This window comes from Pan troglodytes, chromosome 12 (assembly GCF_028858775.2).
Source record: "Pan troglodytes isolate AG18354 chromosome 12, NHGRI_mPanTro3-v2.0_pri, whole genome shotgun sequence".
NCBI lineage: Eukaryota > Metazoa > Chordata > Mammalia > Primates > Hominidae > Pan > Pan troglodytes.
Window position 1 is genome coordinate 104,962,663 of NC_072410.2, and position 13,247 is coordinate 104,975,909.

The 13,247-nt window shown below is 41.3% G+C and overlaps 1 protein-coding gene across 7 annotated transcripts in view; it reads right to left on the reverse strand.

Moving 5' to 3' along the window:
• KCNS3 (potassium voltage-gated channel modifier subfamily S member 3) overlaps window positions 1-13,247 on the reverse strand; it is a 55,096-nt gene that overhangs the window by 21,359 nt on the left and 20,490 nt on the right. For 2 of the 7 annotated variants that reach the window (XM_009442050.5, XM_054677702.2), the window contains exon 2: window positions 10,500-10,641. The exons of the other annotated variants lie outside the window; for them this stretch is intronic. The gene's annotated coding sequence lies outside the window, so the exon portion shown is untranslated. The remainder of the gene's footprint in view (window positions 1-10,499; window positions 10,642-13,247) is intronic. 7 annotated transcript variants of the gene reach the window in all.

A 13,247-nucleotide genomic window follows, 5' to 3' on the forward strand; every position in this document is an offset into this window, starting at 1 on the left:
ATATAGCATGATCCTATCTTTGTAAAATATGTCTTTTTAGAGTAAATGAGAATATATACCAAAATGTTAAATTCATTGTCTCTGGATAATGGAATTTGGAGTGATTTTGCTCTCTACTCTCTACCTCTCAACACTGTGTACATTTCTTACTTTAAATAAATAGGTATTATAAAATATTTATGAAAATAGTTATTTCTACATAGAAAAATAAAAGGTCATAAGCAGCTCCAGTCAGCATTTGGGCAGAGGAAAAGGGGAATGAGATAGATATCAAATGAACTTATAGATTCACATGAGAAAGGATCCCCAGCCCCCAGCCAAAGCCCTCCGCTATCCTGAGCTGCTGCTATTCATTCATGGCTGCTTTATGACAGGCAGTATCCTGGGAACTACCAAGGACAAAAGATAACATGGATCTTGCCCTCAAAGCTTACAGGAGCTGAGAAGAATAAAAAGGAGGGTAAATGGGTAAATAAATAACTGCAATACAAGGTCCAGTAGTATGTCAGGCATGGGAAAAGGTATAGAGAAGGTATTGAGGAAGTTCAGAAGAGGTAGAGTCCCTCGAGATAAGGAAGCAGGGACAGCTACATGAATAGGTAGTATTTGGAGCTAATCCTTGAAGAGCGAGTCAGGTATGAACAAGTAAAGGAGCCAGGTAAGGGTAAGAAGGCTCTTCTCCAAGGAGAGAAAAGAACACATACAAAAGCATGGTGGCAGGAAAGCTCGTGGTATGGACAGAGAGCAGAAAATGGTAGATTTGGGCTATAGGAAGTAGCCTATGACCTAGAGCTATTTATACAGATTATTTCTTTTAAAATATGAAGAATTCTGCCTGTACTATCCACATCTTTGTGAATTAGGAATACCAAAGTAAGAGATGTCTATGGGAGAGGAGAATGGATTGATTGCCTGTGGCCACACAGAGAATCTGCGGCTACAAAAGGACCACACCTCTGGCCTCCTGAAAGATTTAGCCACAAAGAACCAATCAGAGACTATAAAGACCTCTTGGAGTTACTGCTCTTCCTAGAACATTTAAAAAAAAAAAAGTAGACACTTCCACTGGGTGTGCCAATCCACCAAGAATCCCAGTGATCTGAAATGGCAAGCAGTGAATTCCAGTAGTGCCAACTGATATGCTGACAACAACAGAAACAGCAACATTTCATTACTTCATCCCTCTCCTCTTTTGTATTCCATTTAATCTGTTCACCTAAGAGTTAGAGTAGGGGGTCTGTGTTGAAAGTCAGGAGGTCCTTGAATTTAGACAGAAAAAAAATATTTATTTTCACCAATCTCTAACTAAAATTTTAGCAATTCCTTCCATTAAAAATGCAGGCATTGGCCCAGGGTAGTGTGTATTAGCAGTGCCAATGACTTCACACCAATAGAAGTATGAATAGCTTCATATCATATCAGAGTTATTGCAGAGATCTCAAAATATCATTTATACTCATTATTACTTTGGAATCACAGTAGTTATAGACCTACTGCTAGATTTTATTTAAAGAATTAATAAGCAAATATATTGCTAACTCAAAAATTGCTTTTACTATTTTGGTAATTGCATTTCAGCATAACTGGATTCCTTTACATCCTGTAGGTTTCATCTTTTGTGTTTAAACACGGTATTCTGAAAAGGGGTCCATAGGCTTTCTCAGACTCCCAAAGGGGTTCATGGCAAAAGGAAGGATTAAGAATCCTTTAGCTAGAGATCCTGTTAAAATGTGCATCACATCATGTCCCTCCTATGTTCAACCCTCCAGTGGCTTCCATCCTACTCAGAGTCAAAGTGCCCACCATCCACCCTCCCCTAACTTCATTTGTCTGCTCTTACCTCCTACTCCTCTCAACCTCTATCATTCCCATCTGTCATCCTGGTCTCCTTGCTAATGCTTATCATGCCAAGTGAGCCATATCCTAATTCAGGGCCTCTGCAGTGGCTGATCCCTCCGCCTGGAATGCTCTCTCTTCTGCATGGCTTGCCCTCTCACTTCCCTTAAGTCTTCACTCAAATGATATCTTCTCAACAAGAACATCCTCAGTTAGCCTATCTAAAATGTCAATAACCCTAGGTGGGGCAGTTCCAAGATGGCCGAATAGGAACAGCTCCGGTCTACAGCTCCCAGCATGAGCAACGCAGAAGATGAGTGATTTCTGCATTTCCAACTGAGGTACCGGGTTCATCTCACTGGGGCTCATCAGACAGTGGGGGCAGGACAGTGGGTGCAGCCCAGCGAGTGTGAGCCGAAGCAGGGCAAGGCATTGCCTCACCTGGGAAGAACAAAGGGTCAGGGAATTCCCTTTCCTAGCTAAGGTAAGGGGTGACAGATGGCACCTGGAAAATCAGGTCACTCCCACCCTAATACTGCACTTTTCCAATGGTCTTAGCAAACAGCACACCAGGAGATTATATCCTATGCCTGGCTTGGAGGGTCCCACGCCCATGGAGCCTCACTCATTGCTAGCACAGCAGTCTGAGATAGAACTGTAAGGTGGCAGCGAGGCTGGGGGAGGGGCGCCTGCCATTGCTGAGGCTTGAGTAGGTAAACAAAGCAGCCCGGAAGCTCGAACTGGGTGGAGCCCACTGCAGCTCAAGGAGGCGTGCCTGCCTCTGTAGACTCCACCTCTGGGGTGGGCATAGCCAAACAAAAGGCAGCACAAACCTCTGCAGACTTAAATGTCCCTGTCTGACAGCTTTGAAGAGAGTAGTGGTTCTCCCAGTACAGAGTTTGAGATCTGAAAATGGACAGACTGCCTCCTCAAGTGAGTCCCTGACCCCTGAGCAGCCTATCTCGGAGGCACCCCCCAGTAGGGGCAGACTGACACCTCACACGGCCGGGTACCCCTCTGAGACAAAGCTTCCAGAGGAACGATCAGGCAGCAACATTTGCTGTTCAGCAATATTCGCTGTTCTGCAGCCTCCATGGCTGATACTCAGGCAAATAGGGTCTGGAGTAGACCTCTAGCAAACTCCAACAGACCTGCAGCTGAGGGTCCTGACTGTTAGACGGAAAACTAACAAACAGAAAGGACATCCACACCAAAACCCCATCTGTACGTCACCATTGTCAAAGACCAAACGTAGATAAAACCACAAAGATGGTGGAAAAACAGAGCAGAAAAACTGAAAATTCTAAAAATCAGAGTACCTCTCCACCTCCATAGGGATGCAGCTCCACGCCAGCAACGGAACAAAGCTGGATGGAGAATGTCTTTGACAAGTTGAGAAAAGAAGGCTTCAGACGATCAAACTTCTCCGAGCTAAAGGAGGAAGTTCGAACCCATGGCAAAGAAGCTAAAAACCTTGAAAAAAGATTACAAGAATGGCTAACAAGAATAATCACCATAGAGAGGTCCTTAAATGACCTGATGGAGCTGAAAACCATGGCACGAGAACTACATGACGAATGCACAAGCTTCAGTAGCCGATTCAATCAACTGGAAGAAAGGGTATCAGTGATTGAAGATTAAATGAATGAAATGAAGTGAGAAGAGAAGTTTAGAGAAAAAAGTAAAGAGAAATGAACAAAGCCTCCAAGAAATATGGGACTATGTGAAAAGACCAAATCTACGTCTGATTGGTGTACCTAAAAGTGACGGGGAGAATGGAACCAAGTTGGAAAACACTCTGCAGGATATTATCCAGGAGAACATCCCCAAACCAGAAAGGTAGGCCAACATTCAAATTCAGGAAATACAAAGAATCCCACAAAGATACTCCTCGAGAAGAGCAACTCCAAGACACACAATTGTCAGATTCACCAAAGTTGAAATGAAGGAAAAAATGTTAAGGGCAGCCAGAGACAAAGGTCGGGTTGCCCACAAAGGGAAACCCATCAGACTAACAGCTGATTTCTCAGCAGAAACTCTACAACCCAGAAGAGAGTGGGGGCCAATATTCAACATTCTTAAAGAAAAGAATTTTCAACCCGGAATTTCATATCCAGCCAAACTAAGCTTCATAAGCAAAGGAGAAATAAAATCCTTTACAGACAAGCAAATGCTGAGAGAGATTTTGTCACCACCAGGCCTGCCTTACAAGAGCTCCTGAAGGAAGCACTAAACATGGAAAGGAACAACCAGTACCAGCCACTGCAAAAACATGACAAATTGTAAAGATCATCGATGCTAGGAAGAAACTGCATCAACTAACGAGCAAAATAACCAGCTAACATCATAATGAGAGGATCAAATTCACACATAACAATATTAACCTTAAATGTAAATGGGCTAAATGCTCCAACTAAAAGACACAGACTGGCAAATTGGATAAAGAGTCAAGACCCATCAGTGTGCTGTATTCAAGAGACCCATCTCACATGCAGAGACACACATAGGCTCAAAATAAAGGGATGGAGGAAGATCTACCAAGCAAATGGAAAGCAAAAGAAACCAGTGGTTGCAATCCTAGTCTCTGATAAAACAGACTTTAAGCCAACAAAGATCAAAAGAGACAAAGAAGGCCATTACATAATGGTAAAAGGATCAATTCAACAAGAAGAGCTAACTCTCTTAAATATATATGCACCCAATATAGGAGCACCCAGATTCATAAAGCAAGTCCTTAGAGATCTACAAAGAGACTTAGACTCCCACACAATAATAATGGGAGACTTTAACACCACACTGTCAACATTAGACAGATCAACGAGACAGAAAGTTAACAAGGATATCCAGGAATTGAACTCAGCTCTGCACCAAGCAGACCCAATAGACATCTACAGAACTCTCCACCACATATCAACAGAACATACATTCTTCGCAGCACCACATCACACTTATTCCAAAATTGACCACATAGTTGGAAGTAAAGGACTCCTCAGCAAATGTAAGAGAACAGAAATTATAACAAACTGTCTCTCAGACCACAGTGCAATCAAACTAGAACTCAGGATTAAGAAACTCACTCAAAACCACTCAACTACATGGAAACTGAACAACCTGCTCCTGAATGACTACTGGGTACATAATGAAATGAAGGCAGAAATAAAGATGTTCTTTGAAACCGATGAGAACAAAGACACAACATACCAGAATCTCTGGAAATTTAAAGCAGTGTGTAGAGGGAAATTTACAGCACTAAATGCCCACAAGAGAAAGCAGGAAACGTCTAAAACTGACAACCTAACATCGCAATTAAAAGAACTAGAGAAGCAAGAGCAAACACATTCAAAAGCTAGCAGAAGGCAAGAAATAACTAAGATCACAGAAGAACTGAAGGAGATAGAGACACAAAAAACACTTCAAAAAATCAATGAATCCAGGAGCTGGTTTTTTGAAAAGATCAACAAAATTGATAGACCGCTAGCAAGACTAATAAAGAAGAAAAGAGAGAAGAATCAAATAGACACAATAAAAAATGACAAAGGGGATATCACCACCGATCCCACAGAAATACAAACTAGCATCAGAGAATATTATAAACATCTCTATGCAAATAAACTAGAAAATCTAGAAGAAATGGATAAATTCCTGGACACATACACCCTCCCAAGATTAAACCAGGAAGAAGTTGAATCCCTGAATAGACCAATAACAGGCCCTGAAATTGAGGCAATCATTAATAGCCTACCAACCAAAAAAAGTCCAGGACCAGATGGATTCACAGCCGAATTCATCAGAGGTACAAGGAGGAGCTGGTACCATTCCTTCTGAAACTATTCCAATCAAAAGAAAAAGAGGGAATCCTCCCTAACTCATCTAATCAGGCCAGCATCATCACGATACCAAAGCCTGGCAGAGACACAACAAAAAAAGAGAATTTTAGACCAATATCCCTGATGAACATCGATGCAAAAATCCTCTATAAAATACTGGCAAACCAAATCCAGCAGCACATGAAAAAGCTTATCCACCATGATCAAGTGGGCTTCATCCCTGGGATGCAAGACTGGTTCAACATACGCCAATCAATAAACGTAATCCAGCATATAAACAGAACCAAAGACAAAAACCACATGATTATCTCAATAGATGCAGAAAAGGCCTTTGACAAAATTCAACAGCCCTTCATGCTAAAAACTCTCAATAAATTAGGCATTGATGAGATGTATCTCAAAATAATAAGAGCTATTTATGACAAACCCACAGCCAATATCACACTGAATGGGCAAAAACTGGAAGCATTCCCTTTGAAAACTGGCACAAGACAGGGATGCCCTCTCTCACCACTCCTATTCAACATAGTGTTGGAAATTCTGGCCAGGGCAATCAGGCAGGAGAAAGAAATAAAGGGTATTCAATTAGGAAAAGAGGAAGTCAAATTGTCCCTGTTTGCAGATGACATGATTGTATATTTAGAAAACCCCATCATCTCAGCCCAAAATCTCCTTAGGCTGATAAGCAACTGCAGCAAAGTCTCAGGATACAAAATCAATGTGCAAAAATCACAAGCATTCTTATACACCAATAACAGATAAACAGAGAGCCAAATCATGAGTGAAGTCCCATTCACACTTGCTTCAAAGAGAATAAAATACCTAGGAATCCAACTTACAAGGGATGTGAAGGACCTCTTCAAGGAGAACTACAAACTACTGCTCAATGAAATAAAAGAGGATACAAACAAATGGAAGAACATTCCATGCTCATGGATAGGAAGAATCATTATTGTGAAAATGGCCACACTGCCCAAGGTAATTTATAGATTCAGTGCCATCCCCATCAAGCTACCAATGACTTTCTTCACAGAATTGGAAAAAACTACTTTAAAGTTCATATGGAAACAAAAAAGAGCCCTCATTACCAAGACAATCCTAAGCCAAAAGAACAAAGCTGGAGGCATCATGCTACCTGACTTCAAAGTATACTACAAGGCTACAGTAACCAAAACAGCATGGTACTGGTACCAAAACAGAGATATAGATCAATGGAACAGAACAGAGCCCTCAGAAATAATACCACACATCTACAACCATCTGATCTTTGACAAACCTGACAAAAACAAGAAATGCGGAAACGATTCCCTATTTAATAAATGGTGCTGGGAAAACTGGCTAGCCATATGCAGAAAGCTGAAACTGGATCCCTTCCTTACACCTTATACAAAAATTAATTCAAGATGGATTAAAGACTTAAATGTTAGATCTAAAACCATAAAAACCCTAGAAGAAAACCTAGGCAATACCATTCAGGACATAGGCATGGGCAAGGACTTCATGTCTAAAACACCAAAAGCAATGGCAACAAAAGCCAAAATTCACAAATGGGATCTAATTAAACTAAAGAGCTTCTGCACAGCAAAAGAAACTACCATCAGCGTAAACAGGCAACCTACAGAATGGGAGAACATTTTTGCAATCTACTCATCTGACAAAGGGCTAATATCCAGAATCTACAAAGAACTCCAACAAATTTACAAGAAAAAAACAAACAACCCCATCAACAAGTGGGCGAAGGATATGAACAGACACTTCTCAAAAGAAGACATTTATGCAGCCAAAAGACACATGAAAAAATGCTCATCATCCCTGGCCATCAGAGAAATACAAATCAAAACCACAATGAGATACCATCTCACACCAGTTAGAATGGCAATCATTAAAAAGTTCAGGAAACCACAGGTGCTGGAGATGATGTGGAAAAAAAGGAACACTTTTACACTGTTTGTGGGACTGTAAACTAGTTCAACCATTGTGGAAGTCAGTGTGGCGATTCCTCAAGGATCTAGATCTAGAAATACCATTTGACCCAGCCATCCTATTACTGTGTATATACCCAAAGGATTATAAATCATGCTGCTATAAAGGCACATGCACATGTATGTTTATTGCAGCACTATTCACAATAGCAAAGACTTGGAACCAACCCAAATGTCCATCAATGATAGACTGGATTAAGAAAATGTGGCACATATACACCATGGAATACTATGCAGCCATAAAAAAGGATGAGTTCATGTCCTTTGTAGGGACATGGATGAAGCTGGAAACCATCATTCTCAGCAAAGTGTCGCAAAGACAAAAAACCAAACACCGCATGTTCTCACTCATAGGTGGGAACTGAACAATGAGAACACTTGGACATAGGAAGGGGAACATCACACACTGGGGCCTGTTGTTGGGTGGGGGAAGGGGGAGGGAAAGCATTAGGAGATATACCTAATGTTAAATGACAAGTTAATGGGTGCAGCACACCAACATGGCACATGTATACATATGTAACAAACCTGCACACTGTGCACATGTACCCTAGAACTTAAAGTATAATAAAAAATAAAATAAAATGTCAATAACCCCCTAAAACTTCAACCCCCTTCCTTGCTTTATTTTTAATCCACAGCATTTATCACTCTCACAAATATACTTAGACATATACTTTTTAATTTCATTGTCTTATTTACTGTTTGCTTCTCCATTCCAATATGAGCTCCCTGAGTGCAGGGATTTGTGTCTGTGTTACATATCACTGCATTCCAGTCCCTAGAACTTCATGGTAAATTCTTAACAATTTATTTGCTGAATTAATGAATTAATGAGTTGGTTGACATTTGCCAATAGCTTAGCTACTGGCTGCTTCCATTCTGTATGAAATTTTAAAGTCTCTCTTGCCCACTGCATTAACTGGGAAAAAAGAAAAATCACAACAAACGTGCTTTTGAAATGGTGGTCACCACAGAAGACAAGTAGCTTATTTATCAACCACTGCAGATGGCAGGTACATGTTTTTCCTTAATTAGGAGAGTTTTTATTAAAGACAAGATAGGTAAGTTCTAATATACATACACCTACAAGTTATTGGCTGGATCAAATTATATCATAAAACAAATACCAAAAAGTACATGGAAAAATTGGGGATGTGGCATAAAATCAATAAAAGCACACTAACCCAGATTGTAATAGAAGTGATGCTGGCTGATAAGATCATCATACAGATTCCACCTGGCTAGTACTAAAAGGAAACGGACAATGTACACACTCATGAGTAAGTGTACATGGCAAATCACCATATTAACATTGCTTGACTTAACCTACAGTTGTTAAAATGTAAAATTACCCATCTTAAGGCATGGCTGCTTACATATTAAACTAGTAAAAAATGCATTTAACACTAGTAAAGATCTAAAGGGGCAGGGCTGTCTTCGCATAGATGTATAAAAAGCACTTTATCCCATCCTATAAGCTGGAGGGCTTTGTTTTCATAAAAACCACCAGTTTTAGAATAATCTATCAATCAAAGCTAAGACTAGACCTTTTGTAATTCTTATCAAATATAAGTCAAGGACAAATAAAGTACTATTTTATGTCAAATACATCCTTATATAGACATACTCAAGTCACTCACATTAAAACACACACACACACACACACAGTCTCCCAACCTCAAATTCCTCTCTGTAACACAGCTTCTTGAAATTATTTTCTACATTCACCCTTCCTTTTATTCTACAATTCTTGACCTAATACCCCATTTTTAAGCGTTTTTGCTAAGGGCATCTCCAGGTGACCAAACCGAAAGGACACTTCCCAATCTGCATATCTGCATCTGTCCATAGCATTTGTCCTACTGACCTCCCCTGCTTCTGCAATTCACTAACACCATTTGCTGTGTTCTCTCCCACTTGTCTGACTACTCATGTTTAGTTTTCTGTGAAACTCTGTGTCCTCTTCCCAAATCTTAAATCTGGGGTCACAAAATATTAATAAAATGCCTGCAGGAGCAAGGCAGGGACCCAAAATGAGAGGAGGAGGACACCTGGCCACTGTAACTACTAGGGAACACCGGTCTTGCTGAAGGAGGGCACTGGCCAACTGTTGTCCCTTATCTGTGGGTATCAGGTGGCCAGATCACCTAGTTTGTCAAGAACACCAACAAATTTTATTTTTATAAAAAACTTCCTGATTTTTTAAATGTTGGCAACTATGGTTCTTCCTGTTTTAATATCATCAACCAAGGTGAAGACATCTGCAGCCTGGACACAATCTGCAGGCCTCCAGCTTTGTGTCATCTCCCCACCCGGCCTCACCCACCACAATGGCCTCCTCCTTGTGCCTCTGCTCTTCTCATTGGCCAATGTCATCTGACAGTGGAGCCCAGATGTGCATCTCCAGCCCAGTCTCCCTCTTGCATTCCAGACTCACAGAGCTGCCTACCAGATGTGTCCTTCTGAATGTCCCACTGGGGCCTTACAATAAGCCATCCACATTTTCCCTTCATCCTCTATTCCCTTCATACCCGCTTACTCAGGCCAGACACCTGGAGATCATCCTAGGCTCCTCCTTTTCCCTCGCCGCGGAGGCCTGTTGGCAGCCAGCCAGCACTGAGGGTAAGCAAATACACATCCCCATTGCCTCTCAACTCGATTTTTTTTTCTATCCCTCCTGCATCTGCCTTAATCCAGATACTCGGTATTTTTCCACTGGTTCACCACAACAGACACCTAACTGTCCCCCATGCCTTAGGCCTATTTCCATTCCCTACCCTCAATTTCTTCCTTCACACTAAGCTGAAGTTACCCTTAACATGCACATTGGATTAAATTATACCCTACTCACCATACTTAAAGTCCCCACATGGCTCTTTCGGCCTTCAGGGTAAACTCTGGATCCAGAATGCTTGAGTTGGTATCCTGGATTCGGCACTCACTAGCTGTGTGACCTTGGGTCAGTCATTTAGGTTCTTTGAGCTTCAGTTTCCCTATTTATAAAGCATGGATACTAAATATCAGATACCACAGAGAAGTTATGAGGATTAAAAATGAGATAATACAAATAAAACACTGTGTGCTTGGGATATAAAAATGTTCAATTAAATGTTAGCTATTATAATTGTTATTATTATTATTCCTTATCCACTAGCCTTGCCTGTCACAAACCAACTGAAACTCTAGAACAATAAAGAATTAGTGAAAAACAGCTGGACGCGGTGGTTCATGCCTGTAATCCCAGCACTTTAGGAGGCCGAGAAAGGCAGATCACCTGAAGTCAGGAGTTCAAAACCAGCCTGGCCAACATGGTGAAACCCTGTCTCTACTAAAAATACAAAAATTAGCCGGGTATGGTGGCACATGCCTGTAGTCCCAGCTATTCAGGAGGCTAAAGCAGGAAAATTGCTTGAACCTGGGAGGCAGAGGTTGCAGTGAGCCAAAATCACACCACTGCACTCCAGCCTGGGCGACACAGCGAGACTCCATCCCCCACCAAAAAAAAAATTAATGAAAATCTCCAAAAGTGCTCCAACTTCTCACAACTCCAGGTCTCTGCACTTGTTTGGTCTGCTCAGAATGTCCTTCAAGACTCAGCTCTATCATATTCTCCAGAACCAACCCCAGACCCCAGACCTCTCCCTACCTCAAAACCAGGCTCCCTTCCACTGCATCCCACCTACCAGTACCTGCCTCCATCAGAGTACTTAACTTGCTGAAATGCAGTAGAACAGTTTACTCATTGTCTCCACACTGCACCGTGAGCTCTGCAAAGGTAGGCCTATTTTTTCTTAATTTTTGTATCCTTAATGCCCAGCCAAAAGTAATGAATAAGCAAACAATCTTTTTTAATCCCAAGATCAATGCAGAGAACCAGGCATTAAGATGATTCCCCACTTATGAATGAGGAAATTGAGGTTTCAAATAGTTAAATGGAAAGCAGAGGTGGCAGCCACAGAGACCATGCCCGCTCTCCAATGAGCCCCATATTGGGGAGGCACATCGTACTCTTTGCTTCTGTAGGGGGTGGTTGTTGTCTGTCCTGACACAGCAGGCTCATGTCCTTAAATTCAACTGTATTTTGGCTTTATCTCCCTAAATGAGTGTTTAAACAATACCAATTACTTATATCACCTCATGCCCTTTCTGTGAAGAGCTACAAAACATCTACAAAGCACCGGGATAAATAGAAGAGTCACAGTTTGTTATGTGCTTATCTCTATAAAGTATGTATGTCCAGTCTTCTTCGTAGTGTCCATGACAAAATAACTTTTCTGGAAAACCTTTATATAGTGCTTACTTTGTGCCAGGCACTATTTGAAGCATTTTACTTTATGCTACCTAATGCTAGATAAATAGATACTATTATTACTCCCATTCTGCAAATGAGGATACTGAGGCCACAGGGGTTAAATAACTTGCCCAGCCAAAAAGAAGTGGAGCTAAGATTTGAATCCAGGAGTAAAAGCACAGATTCTGTAACTACCACTTTCTGTTTGTATAATGTAGCTAAATTATTAAAATTGTTCCTTGAGGTTTCTTCATCTGTTGATAAATAGATGATAGATAGATAGATGACTGACAGCAAAAGATAGATGTAATATAATAATAATATAATAAGATAATAGTACCTACATCAAAATTTGATTATAAGAAATAAATGGGTTAATATGTGGATCACATTTATAACAGTGTCTCACACATTATGTAAGTGCTATATCAATATTTACTATTGTGGTTTTTTTGTTTTGTTTTGTTTTGTCTTTTGTATTTTCGAGACAGAGTCTCACTCTGTCGCCAGGCTGGAGTGCAGTGGTGCGATCTCGGCTCACTGAAACCTCCACCTCCCGGGTTCAAGCGATGCTCCTGCCTCAGCCTCCTGAGTAGCTGGGAATACAGGTGTGCTCCATCACGCCCAGCTAATTCTTGTATTTTTAGCGGTGACGGGGTTTCACCATGTTGGCCAGGATGGTCTCGATCTATTAACCTTGTGATCCACCGGCCTCAGACTCCCAAAGTGCTGAGATTACAGGCCTCAGCCACCGCACCCAGTCTATTGTTATTTTTTCACTAAGTATTGCCAGAGCCCTGAGTGCCATCTGAGAAAGAACTGGAATTGAAAGTACACAGGAAATGCTGCCACCTATTTGATGCTAATTTGACCCACTCTAGGTAGACCTTGGAGCAAGACCAGCCTGCAGCAATACTGGGATGCCAGCAAAGTTGGTCTGCAGGGATTTAGTTTCCTCTGCCCCTTTGAGAACATCCCTTGCTCCCTCTCTGAAAATAATGTCCTCGTGTTCTCTCCTTGCGCCCCTTTCAAACCAGTAGGAAAGGCTAGGAGATTAGTCTTTAAACTCTGGTGTGAAGTAAGACCTCTGGACGTTTCCTACATCTATTAGGGTTCTTTGGACACAAGCAGCAGCAACTGGTTGCAGCTAACTCAAACAAATGTAATTTTTTCAGACGGCTATGTGAAGCTCCTAGAACCAAAGAGAAGCCTGAAAAGCCACACCTGGAAACAGGCAGGAGTCAGGGCCCTTCTGAGGAACCTGAAAGTTGAAATTACAGGAATAATCAATATCATTAAAATGGTCAT